Raw genomic sequence first — 23,541 nt, 5'->3', positions numbered from 1 at the left:
AAAGGATATTGGCAATAAACTAAGAATCATATTGATAACTGAGATCTAAAGAAAAATATCAATATGATAGTGTCGACAAAATGGTCTTTCCATGAAACATGAGCAAAATATGTATGTGAATAGATGAGTCTGAGCAAAACAATAGAGAAGAAAATTCACAAAATGAATCACAGACTGTACATCTGGAGAAAATAGTATTTGTAGAAAACACTAAAATCCAAAAGGGATAAAAATCTTGTTTCCCCAAAGAGCAAGTTAACAATTATTCCTTGTTTTGAATCTCATTAAAAAAGTTCCTATATGATTATAAAAATCCACATAAGTGAAAATATTTCTTTTGATACAGAAAATAACTTGTATACATAATACTCTAAGACAAAACTGGAATTCTTCATTTTCATACAATTATATGTTATGTGATTTATGAAAGCCATTTCTTAGAAGAAAATTAATAAAAGCGATAATACCTCAAGTTGTAATTTAAACAAAAGTTTTAGAAACAGATTCTAATTAAGGTAGTCTTTGTCAAAATATATCCACCAATTCATTAAATATTTGTATTCATTCATTAACAAATATTCAATGAATACCTCCCTCCACTAGGCACTGTGCTAGCGTCAGACATACAATTATGGAAAGAGAAATCTCATTATCTTATTGGACTTAGAGAAAATAAACACAGACATAAAATATTCCTAGTTATCAAAAATGGTTTTCAGAAAACAAAACATGGTCTCAGTAAATCGGTAGAATGAGCAGAGAGGGCTTCACTGAAGATAAAGAAGAGTTAGAGGAACATGCACGTGATTCCTAAAATTAAACAAAGCTTGGAATATTTGGAGAATGAAAAACAGTTTTGCCCCATCATAATGAGCTTGTGATTTAAGGAAATTAAGAGATGGAAATAAAGCAAATTTTGCATGGCTTTGTAGGCTGAGATGAAGAGTTTGTTTTCCAAGTGACACAGGGATCCACTGAATGATTTGAAAAAAAGAGGTGACATGGCCAAATTTCCACTACAGTAGGGATCTGCTGGAAGGAGGATGAATAAGGAGCAGGGGAGGTGGAGGCAGGGAGAAGAGCTTTGGAGTTTAATTTTCCAGTTACCGACCTTCTTCAAGTTTTCTCATTTCAGCAGTGAAGTCATCATTCCCAATGACTGAACCCGAACACCCAAGGGTGGTCATTATCTCCCTCTTGAGTTAAGCTGATGGTCGCAGACTGAGAAAATGAGGCATGTTTATATTATTTAGATTAAATCAAGACTTGAAGTGGATTAGATAGAGGCCCACAGGAAAATGGAGAATCAAGAATGGATTCTAAATTTCTGGCTTATGCAAGTGAGCAAGTAATAACATTATCTGGTGACAAAGTGGACCATTACTAATGCATGTTTAAAATGCAAAAGTCACACAAAATTGAGAACTGGAATGTAAAATAGCATAACAATGACATTCGGTTAATAGATTGTTGGTTCTTAGAAATATTTGTAAGTAAAGAGGATCTCTAGAAATTTAGTATGTGTGCTATTCCCCAATCTCTAGGCCAAAAGATATTCACCTCAAATATGTACTTTTGGATTCAGAATGTGTTGGGAGAAACAAAAAAGAGAACAGAAATGAAAAGGAAGGAAAGACAAAAGGGGGAAAAAAAAAGGAACAGAACAGAAAAAGGCAAAATAAGAAAAGAGAAAGGAAAGGAAAGGAAGAGAAAGACAAGAAAAAAACTGTTGACAAGAGAAAAGTCGGAACACAAAGAGAAATAAAGACAGAAATAATAGTATATATCATAATTTACAAACACTTTAAATCTGAAAAGCATTTATCTTTGACCTGTTTCTTTTAATTCAAGGAGGCCCTGACCATACCTCTAATAGTATAAAGATGATTGTTAAGAGTTAAAATACATTTTCAAGCAAACTGCAGTTTTGAAAAGGCCAACGTTCTCAAGTTATTCAAAAGTGACAGTAGTTTTTCCTTTTCTCTTCTTTCCCTGAATCTTATAACTACACTATTTTTTTTCAAAAATAGCTATGGGCTTTTTTTCTACCAATTGTGTGTCAAGAACCATGAGCTTCTTTTCATAGGAACTATCTAAACCAGTATTGTATAATTTTACCTCATATTCTTCTCAACTACCAGGTGTTCAAATTCCTTTGTGCTGTGGTACAAAGTCACATTGGTTGGCATTATAATCTTGTCTGGTATTTTATATGTTTGTTAAGGTACTGACTAAATTTCCAAGTAGAGTACATTTAGCAAGTTTTAGCTTTTATTTCCAACACTTAAGAATAACCAAGACATATTTCTTAAATGTATTATAAACTATATAAATATTGTGAGGAAATATTATAAAAGTACTATTTAAAAGTTAAAAAGAAGAGGGGCACCTGGGTGGCTCAGTGGGTTAAAGCCTTCTGCCTTCAGCTCAGGTCATGATCCCAGGGTCCTGGGATAGAGCCTTGCATCGGGCTCTCAGCTGAGTGAGGAGCCTGCCTCCTCCTCTTTCCTTTTTTCTGCCTCCCTCCCTGCCTACTTGTCATCATTCTCTGTCAAATAAACAAATAAAATCTTTAAAAAAAAAGTTAAAAAGAAGAGATGTCACAGAGAACAAAATTTTGCTTCCTCTTTTTTTTTTTTTTTTTTGTTTCCTCTCAGTTTAAAATGGGTCTCAAAAGTCAAAGATGATATTATACACAATAGTTTATAAGGACATATAATTCGCAATTATGGAGTATGAGGGAAATCATTTATACTTGTAGGTTAGTTGTAATAGTTAATTCATATAGTTTTACTTGTTTGCTAAAAAGAGGCTATCAGAAATGATATGTGACAATGAAACCTCTAAGAAAAGATTGCCTTTGGGGATAACATTTTCATAGGCCTAAATTTTGAAATGGTTCAAATTTACTTTTCATCAGATGAGTTTTTCCTTAGAAATTTGTTCCAAAGACATGGTTTCAATTTGCATTTTCTCCAACGGGTTTTCCAGAAAGTGTTTAAAATCCTTTAGCTATGTTGCAACCGGCATTATAATGGATACTAATTTCAATCTCCTACATTAATACAACATAAAGCCTGTGATAATATTTGTGAAGGTGTCATGAAGGAAATACTACCTTGCATTTATTCGTATTCCAATGGTACAGATAATACCACTGGTATTTTATGTATATTGATTATTAAGATATGCTGTACATTTCAAAACTATAGAAAAGTAGGACAATTTTTATATTCTAACCCTTAAAGTTAATAATCATTCCCTATATACTTTTCTGTCTATCACTTTCTCTAGCTTTCACATTAGTACAGACTCTTTGAGACTCAGGGACAATAGTCACGAGCTTTTAGTAAGGGTATGTAGTTAAATATCACATCATAGATAGCTTGATGTTATTTTCATAAGTAGCAAAGACAGAATGTTCATGTGCCTGGCCATGATTTTTATATATTATGAATTTGCCTAACATCATGCCTGTATCTGGCAAATTAGGCCCAGGGATATAAAATATTTGCCCAAATATTAGTCAAATTGTCTGAAATAAAAATACAGCTATTTTGCACTTCAGAGAATATAATACCAAAATTTAATGGCTCCATCAGGTTGATTTTTGAGTAACTTGCTGCAAGGATATATTCCAATGAGTAAGAAGCTGAGATAAAGGTAAATAGTAATAAATAGTGCATCTATCCATAGTATTACAACAAACTGATCACAAGCATCAGTGTAAAATATGAAAATGATTTTATGTTTAATCCACAGCATTTATGTTTTTTATAAGTTCTCTAAATAAAGTACATATTTGAAAAATATCAAAATTTTGAAAGCTATCAGAATAGTTGTAAGATTAATGACTTTCTAGGCAATATAATGCTATAAAATGTGAATTTTAGGTTGAAATATGCTTTAAGCATACTTTCATTTTATGAAACATTATTTTCAGTGTTTTCAAATTATACACAAGTAGAATATTACCATTAAAAACTAGTTCATGAATTCATGAAAAGTACACATGTGTCAATTGCTGGACACAGATTTAATATTTTGTGTTTGAATGAATATATTTGATAATTTATGCAGTTATTTATAACTGAAATATGTTTGCCTCTTATCTCTTAATATTTAAAGTCCTAGTTTAAAATACTATTCATGAATTCTTTGTATTTCCATATTCCCTATTTCTAATTTTCTGATAATCAGTTTTTCTATAATGTTAGACTTTATATAACACATGTTATGCTATACTTCTTCTATGCTGGCCAAGAGCCAAAACCAGACATTCATACCTCCCCCAAAATATGGATGTTGCATTCTTAATCCAATTGTTATTTAACTCTTACACAGTATGAAAGTATGTTAAGTAACAACATACAAAATGAGAAGTATATGGGGGAACCTATCAAGTGTAAAAAATATAATTGAAATGAAAACGAATATGGATAGGTTATATAACAACAGGTAAAAAGATACAGAGTGAAGAGAAGATAGCTAAAAAGAAAGCATTTAAAAACCAGTCAAATGAGACAAGGTAAAAAGTATAAAGAAGATGTTCATTGTGGTAAATAGAAGATGTTTTCACATATATTTTAATCAGAGTTCATTTAGAAATTTCAAGGAAATAAGGAAGGAAATATTCTAACATATAATAATTGAGAAGTTTCTAGAAGTGAAAAAAGAGACACAAATTAATAGATTTATTAGAAATATTAACAGATTAAAAAGATAGACATATAGACATATCATAATGAAAGTATAGAGTATTAACAATGAAAAGAATATACAAATTAATCAATTTTCACCTGACTTATCAACAGAAAAATTGAAAGCCTGGAAACTGTGGAGTGTCTTGAAATAATCAATAAATATCTATTAACCTAGGATTTGTATCAAGCAAATTTATAATTCAGGAATAGGACAAAATATGGGCACTTTCAATCTATAAAAATGAAAATATACTCACAAGAGTAGTAACTTTATCTTTTAAGATTTTCCTTATTTATTCATGAGATACACAGAGAAAGAGAAAGAGAGAGAGAGTGAGAGAGAGGCAGAGGGAGAAGCAGGCTCACCACAGAATAGAAAGCCTGATGTAGGACTCAATTCCAGGACCCTGGGATCATGACCTGAGCTAAAGGATGATGCTTAAACATCTAAGCCACCCAGGAGCCCCGAGTAGTAACTTTTAAAGGACAAAAATAATAAAATGAATGGAAATTCCACAATATTAGAAAAAATAATGTGAAAAATATATAATACAAGCAAGAATTAATTTTATTCAACAGTGATAAGAAAACAACCATACCGACAATATCTAATTTATAGGCTTAAGTAAAATAACATAAATGCAAAATAATGAACAAATTAACAATGCAAATTTCGTAAACTACAGTTAAAGAACTCTAAGTCATTGTATTATTGGGGGTTCTCCATAAGCTTTACATTTCTTGTTAAGAATACTTGTTAAAATAGTAAAATTGCTTAGTAAAATAAAAAAACAAATATGTATAATTTCCAAAATAGCAGACAAATTAAACAAAAATAGTAAATAAGTGTAAAGCAAGGCAATGGAAAATAAATGTTTAAAAAAAAAGCAACAAATGAAACAGGATGAATTAAAAGAAAATATGACCATAGAGAAAAAAGACAAAAGAAAACCTAAAATTAATATGTGAGTTGTCAAAACAAAGTGAATTACATCACTAAATAAAGTTTGTGAAAAGTCTTATTTTTCTGATGATCATGAGGAGAATCTAAAGACCACATAGTTCCAATAGTGAAGTAGGGTCAGACATTTTATAGGAAAGTAGAAGGTTACTTATGGGTGGTTTTGGGTTGACAGAAATTTTCAACTTGAACTGAAACTTGAGTTTCTGTTTTGCTTGTTTTATTTTCTGTTTATGTGTCATTTGTTCAGAATCCTGTTAACCATCAGAATGCTATTTTCCAAGTATTATTTTTGCAAACATTGCAGTTGATGGGCTAGCTAAAGTTCCTGGAATAGGGCACTAAATACCAAAGAGAAAGAAACAGGTATGAAGAAACACAGTCATCATTAGTTTTTCAAGTTCACCATATATTTTACATGATTCAGATCATGAAATGAGTAATTCATTCATTTCAAAATTCAGTGATATTATTTTTGAGGGCCAATTCTTTAGATGTTGATATCCAAAACTGAACTGTGAACAAGATCCCTGTCCTCATGAATTTAAATTCAGAAGGGATAGAAAAACAAAATTGAATAGACAAATTTATGTTAGGTTTACTAAGGGCTTATTTATCATATAATATTACTAAACCTATAATGTTAAAGCAGTTAAATATACATATATATATGTGTGTATGTGTGTGTGTATATATATATATATATACACGCACTATATATATATATATATATATATATATATATATATATATATATATAGTGATTTCCATGGAAAAATAAAAAGGGAAACAAAAATTATGAATAGTTTCAAGAAAATTCTAATGGTCATTCTATGGTATCCAAAAAAAGAGTCAATTTGTATCATCAGGTGAGGCATTGTAACTCTCATATGAGTTAATATTGCTTAAATATGAATTCATATTTGTTTAAATTCTGTCCCATGGATTTTTTTAATTTTTTAAATTTTTTTGTTAACATATAATGTATTATTAGCCCCAGGGGTACATGTCTGTGAATCGCCAGGTTTATACACTTCATAGTACTCACCATAGCCATGGATGTTTTTAACTAAAAATCACCTTATCAGATAAGACAGTGGGACAAGTCAAGAAGTTAATGTTGTGGTTTCCTCAGTGAACTTAAATAAGTCACTTGGCCAAATTATATTAGTTTTTGGAACTAATGATTATTCAAACAGGTTGTTACTCTATCCACTCCTGGAAGTAATGTTTCACAGAACATTACAAAGACACATGGGGTATTGATAATTTGATGATTGTATCATTCAGTGAATTAAATAAATTAGAAATCTCATCAAAAAATTTTCTGAGAGGCTATCATTGAACAAAAAAATAATGACTAGCACTTGACATCATGTAACTTCAATGTAAATCCTTATATGGGCCTTTTGCAGATGTGCATGGGAGAATGGAATCATCTGGTAGACTACCACCCTAGAAGCAGGAAAAGAAGAGGAATCTTTAGGTGATAGCATTTGGAGGCACAACTGAGACTGGCTTATCCAAAGACCAGCAAGTCGTTGCTGATGTTCTATGGGGGAAACTCCCCTTTTGTAATCTCCCTGCTCTGACTCTTTCCTAAACAGCAGTTGGAACTATTTAGGATTTGGGATTAGATGACCTGATTGCTGAAGGAGATCTCTTTAAGTAAACTCTTGTTTGTACATCTTGTTTGTGCGTAGTACTCAACAATTCTATTTTGTTATTTTAAGGAGAGCACAGAATTTGGATAATTTAGTGATAGGTAACAACCATTTAACAAATAGACCTGAAAATTCTGTGTCCAGGGAAATTGCTATTAAATGGTCAATGGTGGCCACTCAAAATTTTCTAGCTGTTTGGAATATAGAGCTACATAGAATCAAAAAATTATTATCATTATTCTAATAATATTTTAAACAATATGAATTTTCCTGTGCTTGTGAATATATATGCAATGAAGTAAACAAAAACTTTTGTCTTCATCTTTGTTAAGTTAATCCATTAGAAATTCAGAATATTTGGTTCCACTCAACTCTACTAAATCTTCATTTTAATAAAATCCCAGATTACTTATATACCCATTACAACTTGAGAAGTACTTCTCTATATTGTCTGGAATGTCCAATCTCTGACACGAATTTGACCCTGTTGACTCCTTCATTAAAATTCAAGACTTCCTTGAAGCTTAAAAAGAAACTCTAGTTTATGGAAATGAACTGAATTTAGGTTTATATTACGATTTTCACCATCCATTTTTACCCAATAGAAGAAAGCTTATTTTTGCCAACTCAAGAAGGGTCGGTTTAACTTGACTTTTTAATATTTTTATTTCAATAAGTAAATTAAAATAAGAAATGGATATATGAATTGATTTTTCTTATATTTAAAAATATTAAATTATTTATGTGCTGACATCTAATTGATGTATAACATTATTTTAATTTCAGGTGTACAGCATAGTAATTTGATCTTTTTATCTCTGAAACAATAGTCACTTTAAAACTATCTTTTATGAGTAATCCCTAATCAGTTCAGGAAAAATTGATCCTATCCTCTACCCCCAGTTTCAATCATATTCCTTCTCAAGAGGTCATATTTTCTGGGCACCTGGGTGGCTCAGGTGGTTAAGCCTCTGCCCTGGGCTCAGGTCATGATCCCAGGGTCCTGGGATCAACCCCACGCTGAGCCAGGCATGTGGTTCTCTGCTCAGCAGGGAGTCTGCTTCTCTCTTTCCCTCTGTCCCTCCCCCCAACCTGTGTGCACGCACAGGCCCACACGCACTCTCTCCTTCAAATAAATAAAATAAAATAAAAGAGGTCACATTTTCAAGGGGACTTGAGTTTTATCAATCTTAGGATGAAATATCTGGTTCGCATGATTTATTTCTATTCAACTCAACAATGCAGGATCCCATTCAACACTGTGCTTATCTACAACTAAAATCTGGACCATGCCCTACACTCCATTACCAAACAGTTCACTAGAAGAGCATGAGCAACATAGAAAGGCTTTTAATGCAGAAAGTTTACATTTTGTTTCATGGGTGCTGGTTCTTTTTGTTTTTACTATAAATTCCCTAATTTATATATTTGATGTTCTATCATTAATATGTCAATAATCAATAACAATGTATCACGGCATCCTCTCGGGTTTTTATTAATAAATTGATGCATGCTTAAAACAATGTTGTGAATTCTACTTTGCACATTAATATTAATATATTGTCCACCATATATCTCAATATATCTTCAACCCTCCTTTCTATTTTTAAGCAGTGTGCATCATATAGTTTAAGAATGTTGTCTTCCTTGTTAAATTTTTATTTCCACCTCTTTAAGGAAAGTTATATGGTTTGCATTTCTTGTGAGAAATGACATAAAGCTTTTATGTTTTGTGCTTACAAACTATCTTTTTTTAAGATTTATTTATTTATTTGAGAGAGAGAGAAAGTGAGGGGGGAGGGAGTGGGGTAGAGGTAGAGGAAGAGGGAGAGAATCTCAGGCAGGCTCCATGCCCAGCATAGAGCGTGTTGTGGGGTTTCATCTTACCACCCTGAGATCATGACTTGAGCCCAAATCAAGGAGTCAGATGCTCAACTGACTGAGCCACCCAGAAGCCCCATGATATTTGTATTTACAGTAGCTGCTTGTTTTTATTTTTCATAATTAGTTTTCAGATAAAATAGAGCTGCATATATAGTTTCAACATTTCCCATAAATAATTTTCACTTTTAATGCAAACAAGTAAAAATACTAATTGTATTAAGCAAGAAATTCAAGCATTAGAAATGGATCATTCTTTATATTTTTAATCTGTGATATAGTCCCATTTTGCTATAATACTTTAATTATGTGTCTTTGAAAAAATAATTTTTAATTCTATTCAATATAGTAACCATAGTTTTACTTAAATCTATGTAGTTGGTTTAGTAGTCATTAGTAGTGCTTACAGTCATTTTATTATTTATCTCATTTTTTTTTCTTTTTAAAGACTTTATTTATTTATTTGAGAAAGAAAGCACAAGAGAGAGAACTGAGCTGGGGAAGGGTGGAGAGGCCAATGGAGAGGGAGGAGACTTCCCCTCTGAGCAGGGAACCCAAAGTGGGCCTCAATCCCAGGACCCTGGGATCATGACCTGAGCTGAAGGCAGACATTTAACCAAGTGAGGCACCCAGACACCCCAGTTTTTTAATCTTATTTTTAATTTCTTATTTTGATTAAAGTTATTTAGGTGTTGTTCCTCTTTCACTTCATTCTCTTCAAATGGAGATATACATTTAAAAATTTTCCATTTTAAAAAATATTAAATATAAAATTTCTGGTTTAAAATGTTTTTCAAAACTCGACAGAAAGTACCTCCAGTCTTTAGATATTAGGTTATGTAAAAGAGTCCAAGATTGTCCAGGTATTTTACATTACAGAAATCAAAATATCAATCCTGTATAATTATTGTAGATATGTTTTTGCTATCATTAGATTTTAAATAGTAAAAGATATGTTTAGAAAAGGGTATATTTTTATTAATATAATCAGAAATCTAGTTCACATTCTGATATAAAGATTCAGCTATATTAAAAAAAAAAAAGCTCATGGGGCACCTGGTGAGCCTGCTTCTTGCTCTGCCTGCTGCTCCCCATCTTGTGGGTGCTCTCTCTCTCTCTGACAAATAAATAAATAAAATCTGTAAAAAAAAAAAAAAAAAAAAAGTTCATGAACTTTTTTTTTTTTTTTTTTTATCTTGTATCTGTTTGTTTCTGAATAGTATTTAAATTCTTAGGCTTATGCTTTTGTTAGGGGTACTTATATTGTTTTATTCCATCCCTTCTCTTATATTATACAGTTATGACTTCTCTTTCTCTCTTTCTAGTTCACTACATCTTTTTTCTCTATTGCAAAAGTTTCTAAAGTTTGTATTCCATACTATAGATTTCAATTTCTGTTCTATCAACACAGAATTGCAATGTTCACTTCATTTTTAAATTACAGAAATTATATCTATGTATTTTCCTTTAAAACAATGTGCAAAGAGTACATAGGTGGCTCAGTTGGTAAGTGTCTATACTTTAAAAAAATATTTTATTTATTTATTTGACAGAGGGACTGCACAATCATGGGGAACAGCAGAGGGAGAGGAAGAAGCAGGCCATCTGCTGAGCAGGGAGCCTGATGCAGGGCTCCACTCCAGGACCGGGGGATCATGACCTGAGCAGTAGGCAAACATTTAACCAAATGAGCCACTCAGGCACCCCAAGCGTCTGATTCTTGACTTCGGCTCAGGTCATGATCTCAGGGTTTTGAAATGGAATTCCCAGTTGGGCTCTGTAGTCACTGAGGAGTCTGCTTAAGATTGTTCTCACTCTCCCTTTGTCCCTCCCCTCCTGCTCACATTTGCCTGATCTCTATCTTTCTCTCAAAATATAATAATAATAATTATAATAATGTGCAAAATCTCTTAAAGTACTCACTAACCAGGTCTAGCTTCTACCTCTGTGATAAACATTAGAAGTAATAAAATATTCTCTTAAATGCAAAGTAAAGACACTATTTGAAAATAAATCAGTGTCATTCACCAAACCAACAAGGTAAAAGGACAAATATATAATCATGTACATAGAAATAAAAAAAAATGTCAAAATTCAACATCAATTTTTAAGAATTCTCAGCAAGATAGGAATAGTAAGCAACTTCCTCAACCTAACCAAAGATGTCTGTAAACATTTACAGTTAAAATCATACTAAATTATGATATGTTAAAAAACTCTTCACCTAAGACCAAGAATAAGGCAAACTTCTTCTCGTTCACTATTTCTACTCGGCATTGTTCTGAAGGAACTAGCCTGTGCTAAAGCTGTGGAGAGTAACTTATTGGCCATGCATTACTCAGAATTAGAGCCAAAAATAGACTATAAAAGAGAGAAGAATATGCAGTAATATGTTATTTAGCATATTGATTATTTTGAATTAAAGTTAGTTCAGAAACAGCCTGCACAAGAAGGACACACTGACCATTCTTTGTCTTGGCAGGGAAATAAGGAAAACATCGTTTTTACCAGAAACAGGAAATTTAAAGCCAAAAAGTCCATGTAAGTAAACTTGTTAAGTCCTCACTAATTAGCCCATAGCAAAAACTTCTTTGTCTTGTCAATTACTCACAAAATTTTTGTTTCTTTGTCTAAAAGGCAAAAATGATGACTCCTTTAGTTATTTCACTGAGTCTTTTTTTTTTTTTTTTTTTTGGTGGGGCTCCTATAAGTACAAATTTAAATTTGTTTTTATCTTGTTAATCTGTTTTGTGTCAGTTTAATTTTTAGACCAGACAAAGAACCCAGAAGGGAAAAAAAGGAAACATTTTTTGTACCTACAACCAATAACCAGAAATAGAAGGGACAGCAACAACAAAAAGAGTCAGAATAAAAAAGAGAGGAAGGGGTAAGCAGAAAAGTTAGATTCTATTTCTCTTCCTCTAAAGGTAAAATAAAAGGTGTTCTTGTGTTTGAACATCAGTGACATTTGCTGCGTATGCAACATAGTTTAAATGATTAAGGTAGGTGATTCCACTTGGTCATCAGAGTGGAACAAGCTATACAACAAAGTATAATTTTAAGAAAGTTACTGTCCACATCAGCCCAGCAACTTCTTTCAAGACATGTCTCCAAAGGCAAAAGAAACAAAAGAGAAAATGAACTTTTGGGACTTCATCAAGATCAAAAGCTTCTGCACAGCAAAGGAAACAGTCAACAAAAACAAAGAGGCAACCCACGGAATGGGAGAAGATATTTGCCAATGACAGTACAGGCAAAGGGCTTATATCCAAGATCTATAAAGAACTCAAACTCAGCACCCCCCAAAACAGATAATCACGTCAAAAATGGGCAGAAGACATGAACTGACACTTCTCCAAAGAAGACATACAAATGGCTAACAGACATGAAAAATATTCATCATCATTAGCCATCAAAGAAATTCAAATCAAAACCACATTGAGATACCACCTTACACTAGTTAGAATGGCCAAAATTAAGAAGACAAGAAACAAAGGTGTTGGAGAGGATGTGGAGAAATGGAAACTTTCTTACACTGTTGGTGGGAACGCAAGTTGGGGCAGCCACTTTCAAAAACAGTGTGGACATTCCTTAAGAAATTAAAAATAGAGCTACGCTATGACCCTGCAATTGCACTACTGGATATTTACCCCAAAGATACAGATGCAGTGAAAAGAAGGGCCATATGTACCCCCAATGTTTATAGCAGCAATGGCTACAATCGCCAAACTGTGGAAAAGGGCCAAGACGCCCTTCAACAGACAAATAGATAAAGGAGATATGGTTCATATATATGATGGAATATCATGCCTCCATCAGAAAGGATGAATACCCAACTTTTGTATCAACATAGATGGGTCTGAAGGAAGTTATGCTGAGTGAAATAAGTCTTACAGAGAAAGTCAGTTACCATATGGTTTAACTTACTTGTGGAGCGTAAGGAATAACATGGAGGACATGAGGAGGAGGAAAGGAAAAGTAAATTGGGGGAAATTAGAGGGAGAGATGAAGCATGAGAGACTGTGGACTCTGAGAAACAAACTAAGGGTTTTGGAAGGGAGGGGTGGGGGGGAATGGGTGAGCCTGGAAGTGGGTATTAAGGAGGGCACATATTGCATGGAGCACTGGGTGTGGTGCATAAACAATGAATCTTGGAACACTGAAAAAATAAAATAAATTAAAAAAAAAGAAAGTCATTTATTTAAATGTAAGAATGTTTAAGTCAAAGATTTATTAATTCATTAATGATTGAACCATTAAGATGGTATTGTAGTTTGAATTGTGTCACCCCCCAAATACATTGAAGTTCTAACCTCCAGTTACCAGGAATTTGACCTTATTTGGAAAAAGGGTCTTTGTAGATGTACCCTAGTTAAGATGAGATCATTAGACGGGACCAATATAGTATGACTGGTGTCTTTATGGGAAAAGAAGAGACACGGGCACACAGAGGAGGATGCCAATGTGAAGACACAGACATATGAAGAGACAGTTGCATAAATAGAAGTAGAGATTAGAGGGATGGATGTATAAGCCAAGGAGCACTAAGGATTGTTGGCAACATCAGAAGCTAAGAGGAAAAAATAAAATGGGAAATATTTCCCTCTGGAGGCCTAAAGAGAGTATTGTCCTGTTTTGAAATATGATTTGATATGATCAAGATACCTTGATTTCATAATCCTGCTTCCTTGTCTCTCCAAGTCAATTTTAGTCAACTTATCTAACTCCAGGAAAATAAACATGAGAAAATGCTGTTTTGTAATAACATGAAAGGTATAGTTTATTTAAGGAGAACTGACACATTTATGATTTTGAGTCTTTTCCAAGAACATGATATTTCTCGGCCTGTGTTCAAATCTAAATTTGATACATTCAAACATTAAGTTTAAGTTAAGAAACATTAAGTTTCTTAAAGACAAGCTTTAATAAAGCTAAATATGAGACTATATTATATATGAGACTAAATTATATATGAGACTATAATATATATATTATATATATATAAAATTATATACACACACATACATATATATATGCATGTATGTGTGTGTGTGTGTATGTGTATATAAGTACCTCCTAGATGAAATAAGATACATTAAAAAGCTGAAAAAATGTTTTTATGTTACTTTATATCTCATGAATTCTATCAGTTTGTATTTGGATATGACATTCAAGAGAAAGTGAAGACAGAGGTATGATTACACAGTACCTTCCCATAGATTAAAGACCACATTGATTAACTGCAGTAAAATTTTTATAATACTTTCCAATCTCCTCATTTGCTTAATTACCTTATAATAGATTAAGATGGTCACTTCAGTACTTTATTGCATAAACAACAGAATGACCCTTTACTTGACATAGTGCAGTATTTTTCTTTCTCTACAAATTTTTTTTAAATGATTAAAACCAGGGAGGATGAAGGCTAAATAAGGTAATATGTTTACTACTCTTGAGACCAAGGTTGTACAGCCTAATGTTGGGATTTGTTTAACAAAGTATTAGGTATTTAAAAATGAGGAAAAGTGAAAATAAAAGAAGATAAATGAAGAGATACGGAAGTGTTTTGCATGGAAGTACAAAGTATTTTTGATCTTTAACGACTACTGAGCAAGTAGGAGTTGTGTCTAGGTATAATTATATAACTTATAAACTACATTTTACTGATCCAGTAATAAGGGAGCAGCATATTTCAAATGATACAGAAATTCTCCATCACCTGGAATACACATAGACACAAACACATACACATGATCACATAGAAAAATGAAGTGAAAGCTCTTTGGTAGTGTTGATGATGATGAAGATGCTGCTAATGACATACGTAGTCCCTCTCTCTCTATATATAAATATAATATCACATAAGAGTATGTGTGCATCATTGTTATTAGTTGTGGGAACGAATCTGTAAAATAGTCCCTTGATTATTATTTGGGAAATATTTATTTAGTGTAAAAGTCATGAAATATGCACTTACTATTTAATTTATCTTGGATATGACATCTTGTTCCTTAGATTCTTTTGAATATAAATTTGTTCAGTCACATATATGTCAAAACACACACTATATTTTTTTCATCTGAAAAAAAATTTTTTCAGATGAAAAAAATCAAAATTTCTGGCAGACAAGTACATTCTCATCAGGAAAAAAAAAAAGTCCAATAGTGACTTTAACAGAAGGTAAATTGTTCACATATGGAATCAACATAGGACAATATCAACATTTGTTAAAATATGTTTATGTAGTGCTTTTAATCCCCTAGAAAGAAATACCAAATTCAAGCAACACTTCTATTTTTATTTCCTGACTTGTAATTATGAAACTCTAGCAACTTATTTTTGTTTTTCTCCATCTTAGCAGTTTTACCTGAAGCTTCAGAAGATCCCGTGAAGAATGTACAATAATCGGCATTTTGATTACTTAGACATCAACAGAAGGAAATTTACACTTATATGCCCTGAAGAATTGACTTGTTTCTATAAATGACATATGGTGGAGAATCCTTTTTGAAAATAAATACTCCTGTTTTCATGCTGAACAGGTTTTTCATTTAAATTCATGACAACGTATCAAAAACTTTGGCATAAAAATACAGAGCAATCAATTGAAGTAATACAGGATTTAAGTAATAAAAGATTTAAACAATCTAATAGTTCTTCCATTCATTCTAAATTGAAATTTTAGAGAAGCTGTTTTAGAATATGCTGACAGAGTGCACACAATCCACACACAAACTCAGCTGAAGGAAATTATCACAACTATAATGATTTTATTAAAGAAGAGAAATTAAGATTTTTTAGATTTTTAGCTGAAGCTCATAACAAATAAAAGTTGGCTGGACAATACTACACAATAGTATGTAGAAACTTTAAATTATCTGTGTTTACATAGCTTAACTATTAGAAATAAAACCTGAGACCATCTAGTTCAGCATGATTTCTTTTTTAAGATTTATTTGAGAGAGAGAGAGAGAGAGAGAGCATGTGAAGCAAGTGAGGGGAGGGGCAGAAGGAAAGAGAGAGAAGCAGATTCCCCACTGAGCAGGGATACTGCACACTGAGACCAACACCTGAGCCCAAGGCAGATGCTTAACTGACTGAGCCACCCAGTGGCCCTCATGTCAACATGATTTAAAAATTTATTTCATAGTATTATTTTTTTTCAGGAAACTAGGACTGTTAACCAATAAATAACTTTACTGTTTACTTCAGGAAATTCCTGCAAACCAATTTGTGTGAGCAAACTGTCTTTTCTGACAATAGCTTTCTCACTTGGGCATATAACTATTTATTAAATAGCAGTTTACTTATGAAGACTCACTTCAAGGCCCTCATTTGAAAGTATCCCTTAATTCTAAGTGCTTATGTCATAGACTTTACCTGTTCTAATCAGTTACTGGCCTAAAAAGGCCTACCTAACCACTTAAGCCCAGACTCCAATGGCCTGTAAATATCACCTCATCATCTACTCCTCTAAAACACTGCCTTGTCAAAGTGGTGGTTTCCCTTGTGGCCATATTTCTTTGTCATTTAGCTTTGCTTACTCCACATGTTTTAGTTGGTCTTTTGGGGATTCAATAGGCAATAGCCCTGGAGGTTCTACAGAAACCAGCCAAGACCCCTTTCCCATTATAGTTCAAGATCTTTAACACAGAAACATGGAGTTTCCCTGAGCCTTTTGAATCACCCATTTGAGGGTCTCCCTGATCATAGTGATAAAATAAGTTCTGTGTTAGACCTGAAATCTAACTTCTTTTTGTTGGACCCTCAAATTCTGTGTTTATTTTGACCTCTACAAATGAGGAATTTTTTTTTTTTAGGAATTCTTTGATCATTTGATCATATTTTATTCTTGACAGAAAGCTGCTTACAGTACTCAGAATATTGCTGACTTTCCTTCTGCATTTAGTCATCATACTTTAATATATAAAAAGTAAGTTCATAGGAGAAAGAACAGGCTTAAGTCCAATAATTTAACTCTCTGTTTGATCCTAAAGACTGGTGGATGGATGAGTGCAGATCTCCTGAGATCAGCATCTGCATAAAACAACTTTTATTTGGTCACCTATCAGAACTTTATAAGAGTTTTTCTTAGTTTTGTCATGTTTTCCCTGTGAGGGGCTCTTCCTAGAAGAGATCTTCACTCCAAATGTTCTACCTGCTTGGAATTTCAGATGCACTGGGCCTCAGAGAAAAAGATTCAGATACTGGGTTAGGGGGTTAGTGTCCTAAGACAAATTTCAAAAGTAACTCTTCCACCATCCATCATCGACACTCATGGGTTCATCTTACTTTAGATCTATACTCCTATAGGCAGATTCCTGCATCTTATTATATTTTAATTTTATCTGGCACTATGAAAGAAAAAAGAAATTCTATAGAATATAGAGAATAGGAATTTATTCTTATATAACAGGATATGTTTATTACTAAGCACTAGTTGCAAATAAAAGTTATAATAGTTACATTAAGCCAAACATGGAATATTTCTGTGAAGGAAGTAAGCCATTGAAAGGAAATGGAAGTCCTTAAGGCATAAGACATTAACTATACACTGCAAAATAATTTTAAAAATTATAACCAGTCTGACCCTTAGATAAGAGGTCTCTGGTTTGAAAAATCACAATGCCCCCAAAATGACTAATTTAATAAATGTTCATATTCATTAAAATGCTATGCAAAACTACACATTAAATTACTTGATCATGAATTGTATCTAATAATAGAAATTAATTCAAATGCTGCCATGCTATCTTGTCATCTTCCTTTATACTATCACAGATGAGATTTAATTGTCCTTCAGTGTCATAGAATACAGCCTGGGAGAAAGCTGATGAAGTTGCAAAATGAACAAATACTGATGTGAAAAGTAAAATCATGGTTCAGTAAAAATGATGGTATTATTTTACACTTTCTTGACAGCTGAACTAATATGAAAAACACTCATCTTGTTCCTTTCCAGGTTTGCATATGTTTGATTGTGTCAGCTGAGTTGTTGCTCAACTGATTTTCTCTCTGAAGTGTCAGAAACATTCATCCTCCATTTGGTTATTCTGTGTACATTTCAGAGCAGCAAGGACTCTTAACTATAAGGAAAAAAGGATATTTGTGTGGCTTGATTTCCTATGTAATTACTATTTGTGATTGGCCTTTTCCCAAATGACATGTAATTTTCCAGCACAGATTATTTTTCCAAAGAATTACAATCTTAGGTTTTGAAGAGAGAGATGCCCATTTACTGAAATGTGAATTTGAATTTCTTGAAAAGAAACATCAAATTTTCATATTAATCTATAAAGTAGCTACAAATTATTATTTTTTAGATGAGGCATCTCTCAAAATGACTGGTTTTGGTGTATAATAGAAATGATATTTTATCCCTTCTATTACCATGAACAGTATATGACAGATTAAGTGTGTGTATGTGTGTGTATAAAAATGGAATATAATAGTACATCCAAGGAAAAATATCAGATAACACCAATAACTAAACAGGAATCTCTATTTCTTAGTGAGAAGCTTTTCCCAATAGAGCAATTAATACATAAAATTTTTGCTAGCTGCAAGAAAAAAAAATACTGCTATCTGCTTTGCCACACAGATAGAAACACAAACACAAATACACACAATACACACTACACAAATGAATATAGTTTTTCTGTAAAAGGAAACGTTCCCCTAAAACTTACCTGTTGCCGTGATACTGATTATGTCAGCAAGTTCTCTACTTAGCATGCTACAATATAAAGGTATGATAGTATTCCATTAGAATGTAAATTGAATGAGGATATGGTTTTGATCAATCTTCTATATTCATATCATTTAAATGAGCACTTGGAATCCAGTATGTGCTCAAAAAAATGTCTGTTGATTGTATAGTAAGTATATTTTGAAATAATGAATGATGTCTAGTATATGCAACATCAAAACACAAAATAATACCTGACCTAACATTTTATATTTTAGCCAGTGTTAACTCCCCAAAATACACCAGACAGCTTGTTTTTAAAGTAAAACTAAGTTTATTAAAACTCTCTCTACCAAGGAAATATGACACTTTGACAGATTCTTAGCCATGCCTCAATGGCAAAGACTCAGAGGCAGCTTTTTTCCTGGTTGTGAAGTAGTGGCTCAAATGACTTAAATGGATCTTCCAAGAGGAATAGCATAGAAATTGGTCAAAATGTAATAATTTCAGCATTGTGGTCACAACTAGGTGAGGGTCTTAAAGCCACTAGGTGAGGGTCTTTACTTATCAAAAAGTCTTTGATAAGTAAACTATCATTGAATAAGTAAGATATTTGCCCATGTGAGCACCATGTTGTCTCAGATAAATTGCTCTTTAGTGACTTCCTGCAGCAAATAATAAATTTATTTAGTATTTGATACTCTTTTTTTTCCCCCCCTAGGGCAAAGGCTTACAGGAAAGAAAACAAACAAAGAACCAAAGTTACATTGACTTAGGTTGTTTTATTTTTTTTATCCCATCTCATTGTCCTTCAACCTGAATTGGAAGAAAGACCATTATTATTTAGGAACATGAGCAATCCAAACACACACTGCCATTTGAAGAGGCGTAATTATATATCAGATATTTTGGGGGAGTTATTTTAACTATTAGGTTGGGTTTTTTTTTTTTTCTATTCTTTTGTTTGGTTTATCATCTGTTACATCATTTTGATGGGACAGCATCTGAATCAAAGACTTTGACTCTGGAAATCACATATTTGAACAATGTAATAGACAAATACTAAAGGAAGAATTATGATCAGTATTTGTAGTCCACTTCTAAAGAAGAAAGGAGAACCCATATTAAGCCCAAAGAACAGTTTCTACTCTCAATCTGATGAGCACAGCTCGATACAGGTGCTGTATTAGCCATCTATTGCTGCATAAGAAATTACCCCAAAACATAATGTCTTAAAACCATAACAAGCCTTTATTGTCTTTGCCAGTATTTGTGCAGTCATAATTTCATGAACAGGTAATAAAGAAGCTATTCCTTATTTGTTGGTTGGAACTATAGTCATCTGAAGCTTTGGCTAAGACTGGGACATTCACTTCCAGAGTGGCTCATTTGCAAAGCTCCTAAGTTGATGTTTGCTGGGGATGGACAGGATTTTTTTTTTTTTTTTTTTTTTTTTTTGACAAGAATATCTCCTAAAGTTATTTCAAAGTCCTTCTAACATGATGGCTGGCTACTTCCAGAGTGAAAAATACAAGAGGCCAAAATGGAAGCTACCATGCTATTTATGACCTAGCCTCAAGTTGCACACTATCACACATTGTTAACTCTGTCATACCTAATATGTCACCTAGAGCAGTTCTAGATCAATGTGAGAAGACGCTATGCATGTCCATGAATACCAAGAGGCAAAGATCTTTGAAGACCTACTTGGTGGTTGGCTATCACAGGAAAATGTGCCAACATTATCTAATTACATGATTTATATATCTTTTTCTTGTGTCTTCTTAGTATAATTAAATCTCTCATAAAATTCTATAAATGTGCAATATTTTTCCCATAAAGTAGCTATTGTACTACCTAGAAAGGGCAATATTAGACCAAGGGCTTCTATGTTTTAAACCATTGGCTGCCCATTATTACCTACTTCTTGGGTGAGGACTTCCTTGGCCTCACTGACATTTTATGGCTCACCTGTATTTACTAAACCCAAAGCATGTAGAAATTTCTCAATTTTTATGACTTGTGTAAAAGTGATATCAAAAGGTAGATGTTAGAGAGAAAGAAGCTTTATAGAATTCCTGTTGAGTAGTTAAGATTTCAAAAATTTCAAATTTGTTAGAGGTTCAACTTTTTCTCATTTAAAAAAATAAAGTTATTTAGTAAAATTGTCTTTCTTGTTTTTGTTTGTTTTGTTTTGTTTTGTTTTTTGAGGGAAGAGAAATAATGTGCCAGTATGGAACTGTGTGATATTAATTGGCCAGTGTGAACATATATATTCACTTGCTAAATTTATTAGTTTCTTATGGTTGCTGTAAAAGTTATCACACCTTTAGTGGCTTAAAACAACATAAAGTCATTATCTAACAGTTTTTCAGATTAGAAGTTCAACACCAGTTTTCCTGGACTAAAATAAAGGTATTAGGAAGACTGCATTCTTCCTTTGACTCTATAGGAAGATCTATGTGTTTGTCTTTCTCAACTTCTAGAGCCCAATTATATTCCTCAGCTCATGTTCCTTGTGTCAGTTGCCTTGGGCTGATACAATCAAATTCCAAAAACTGAATAGATTAAACAACAGATATTTATTTCTCACAAGTCTGGAGGCTAGAAAGTCAAAGACCAAGGTACCAGTATATTCATTTCCTAGAGAAAGCCCACCTTCTAGTTTGTAGACAGACACCTCACTGTGTGCCCCAGGGCTTTTCATCATTGTGTAATCATCCCTTGTGTGTCTTCCTCTGTTTTTAAGGGCATTAATCCCAGCTTCGGGATGCATTTTCATGATGCCATCTAAATCTTATTACTTCCCAAAGATTCTATAGCCAAATACCAATGCATTAAAGGTTAGGGCTTCAACATATGAATTTGGGAGAGATATAAATTCAGTCCATACTGTTATCTTTCTCCATCTTCAAAGTCATCAGTAAAAAGAGTATCAAGTCCTTCACACATTATGTCCTTTTCTGTTTCACTTTTCTACTTGCAAAAAGACATAAGATTACATTTGGTCACCCCCAATTCTAAAGCAATCCTATTTAAAATTCCTTACCCTTAATTGAATCTTCAAAATCTCTTCTGCCACATAAGGTAACATATTCATCAGTTTCAGGGTTTAGAATCTAGACATCTTTGAGAACTCATTATTTTGCCTATCTCATTAATATGTTTCATTTCTTTCAAGTTTGCTGCAATAGTTAATTGGTTTTGGTAATGCAACTCCAATAGCAATTATTAGGGTTGATAACTTTTATTGTTTGCTTTCAGTGCCATGCCAGTGTTAATCAGGTAGGGATATAAAATGGAAAACTCATCATACAGAGAACAGGGTAAATCATATTTTTGAAGTCTATAAGTATTAAAAAGTATTAAATACATACCATTTTGATCTATTGTCTTTCTAAATCTTATCTTTCTGAAAATATAGTTATAAAAGCTGCCTTCTATAAATGATCTATAGGTGTTGTGCCCCTTGTAGGCATAAGCTTCCCTTCCTAGATGTGGAATAATTGGGGTTTTAGATTTTTAGTTACCTAATACTCTGCTATCCTCCAGACAAAGTATAAACTTTAAATATTTAAATATTGATAAACCCAAATGTTTCATGACAAGGGATCAGTGTTAAAAGGAACTAGTTGGCACCTCAAGGGAAATGTGTACAAACTCAACCATGGTTCAAATATATGTTCTAACTAAATCATAAATAAATTGCAACCATTTATTAAACTCCCTTATGGATGACTAAAGATGATGAAAGAAATATTTGGAATTATAGTTTTATGGGTAACATATTAAATATAACACTAAAGCAGAAACAGAGATAAAAAAAGACAGTCATGGAAATAAAGACTCAAAGCATACAGATTGAATATGACAAAATGTGGATCCTTTTCTGTGAAATATGACTGGTAGATGTTTCTTTCTCGCATAATGATTTCCTTGGTCTGGATATCTTCATCTGGGTATCTGAATATCTTCATCTCCTTTCAAAGACTATTTGCTTTTGGAAGAATCTAAATAACCTTCAGTTTGAGATTCTGGTTGGGGTAGCCCTTCCATAATTCAAAGATGACATGTGCTTAGTATTTGACATATAGAAATCAGAGGATCAATTTCTTGAAGATTTTTGCTTTGCCAGTTGGCAGAACTTCCTGATATTGATTTTTCCACTGAGGTCTTTCTCTAATGTCTCTTCCAGAAGACCAGATATCTAGATTTGAGAAACAATTCTGCAGGCATGACTCAAGTGAGTATTAAGGTTTCAGTGCCTCTTGGGGATTAGAATGGATTTAATTAGTCCCTTATAACACTTACATAAACAAATGTAGATTTTAAGGATCAGAAGTAATATTCCCAGACACATGGTCTGTTATTAACTCACAAAGCACAGCTGAACCATGGAAGGAGGAAATACCTCAGACTTTGCAGGTTTCAAGTTCTCTGTGAGCTTTGCCAGGTTTAGTTTCAGAATTCCATCTGTTCTTTCTACCTTCCATGAAGGTTGATATTGATGTGGACAGTGAAGTCTGACTGAATGACAGATATTACCAAGTTCTTTAATAAAAATTCCAGTAAAGTGGTTTCCTCTATTACTAGAGGGATAGGTTTGAGTATGTTAAGTTAGAGAGAAAGTTTTTCTTTATACCA

The sequence above is a fragment of the Martes martes genome (genome assembly GCF_963455335.1).
Source record: "Martes martes genome assembly, chromosome: 5".
In the NCBI taxonomy this organism is placed as follows: Eukaryota; Metazoa; Chordata; class Mammalia; order Carnivora; family Mustelidae; genus Martes; species Martes martes.
The sequence above is the reverse complement of the archived record's forward strand: the minus strand, read 5'-3'. Positions refer to the sequence as shown.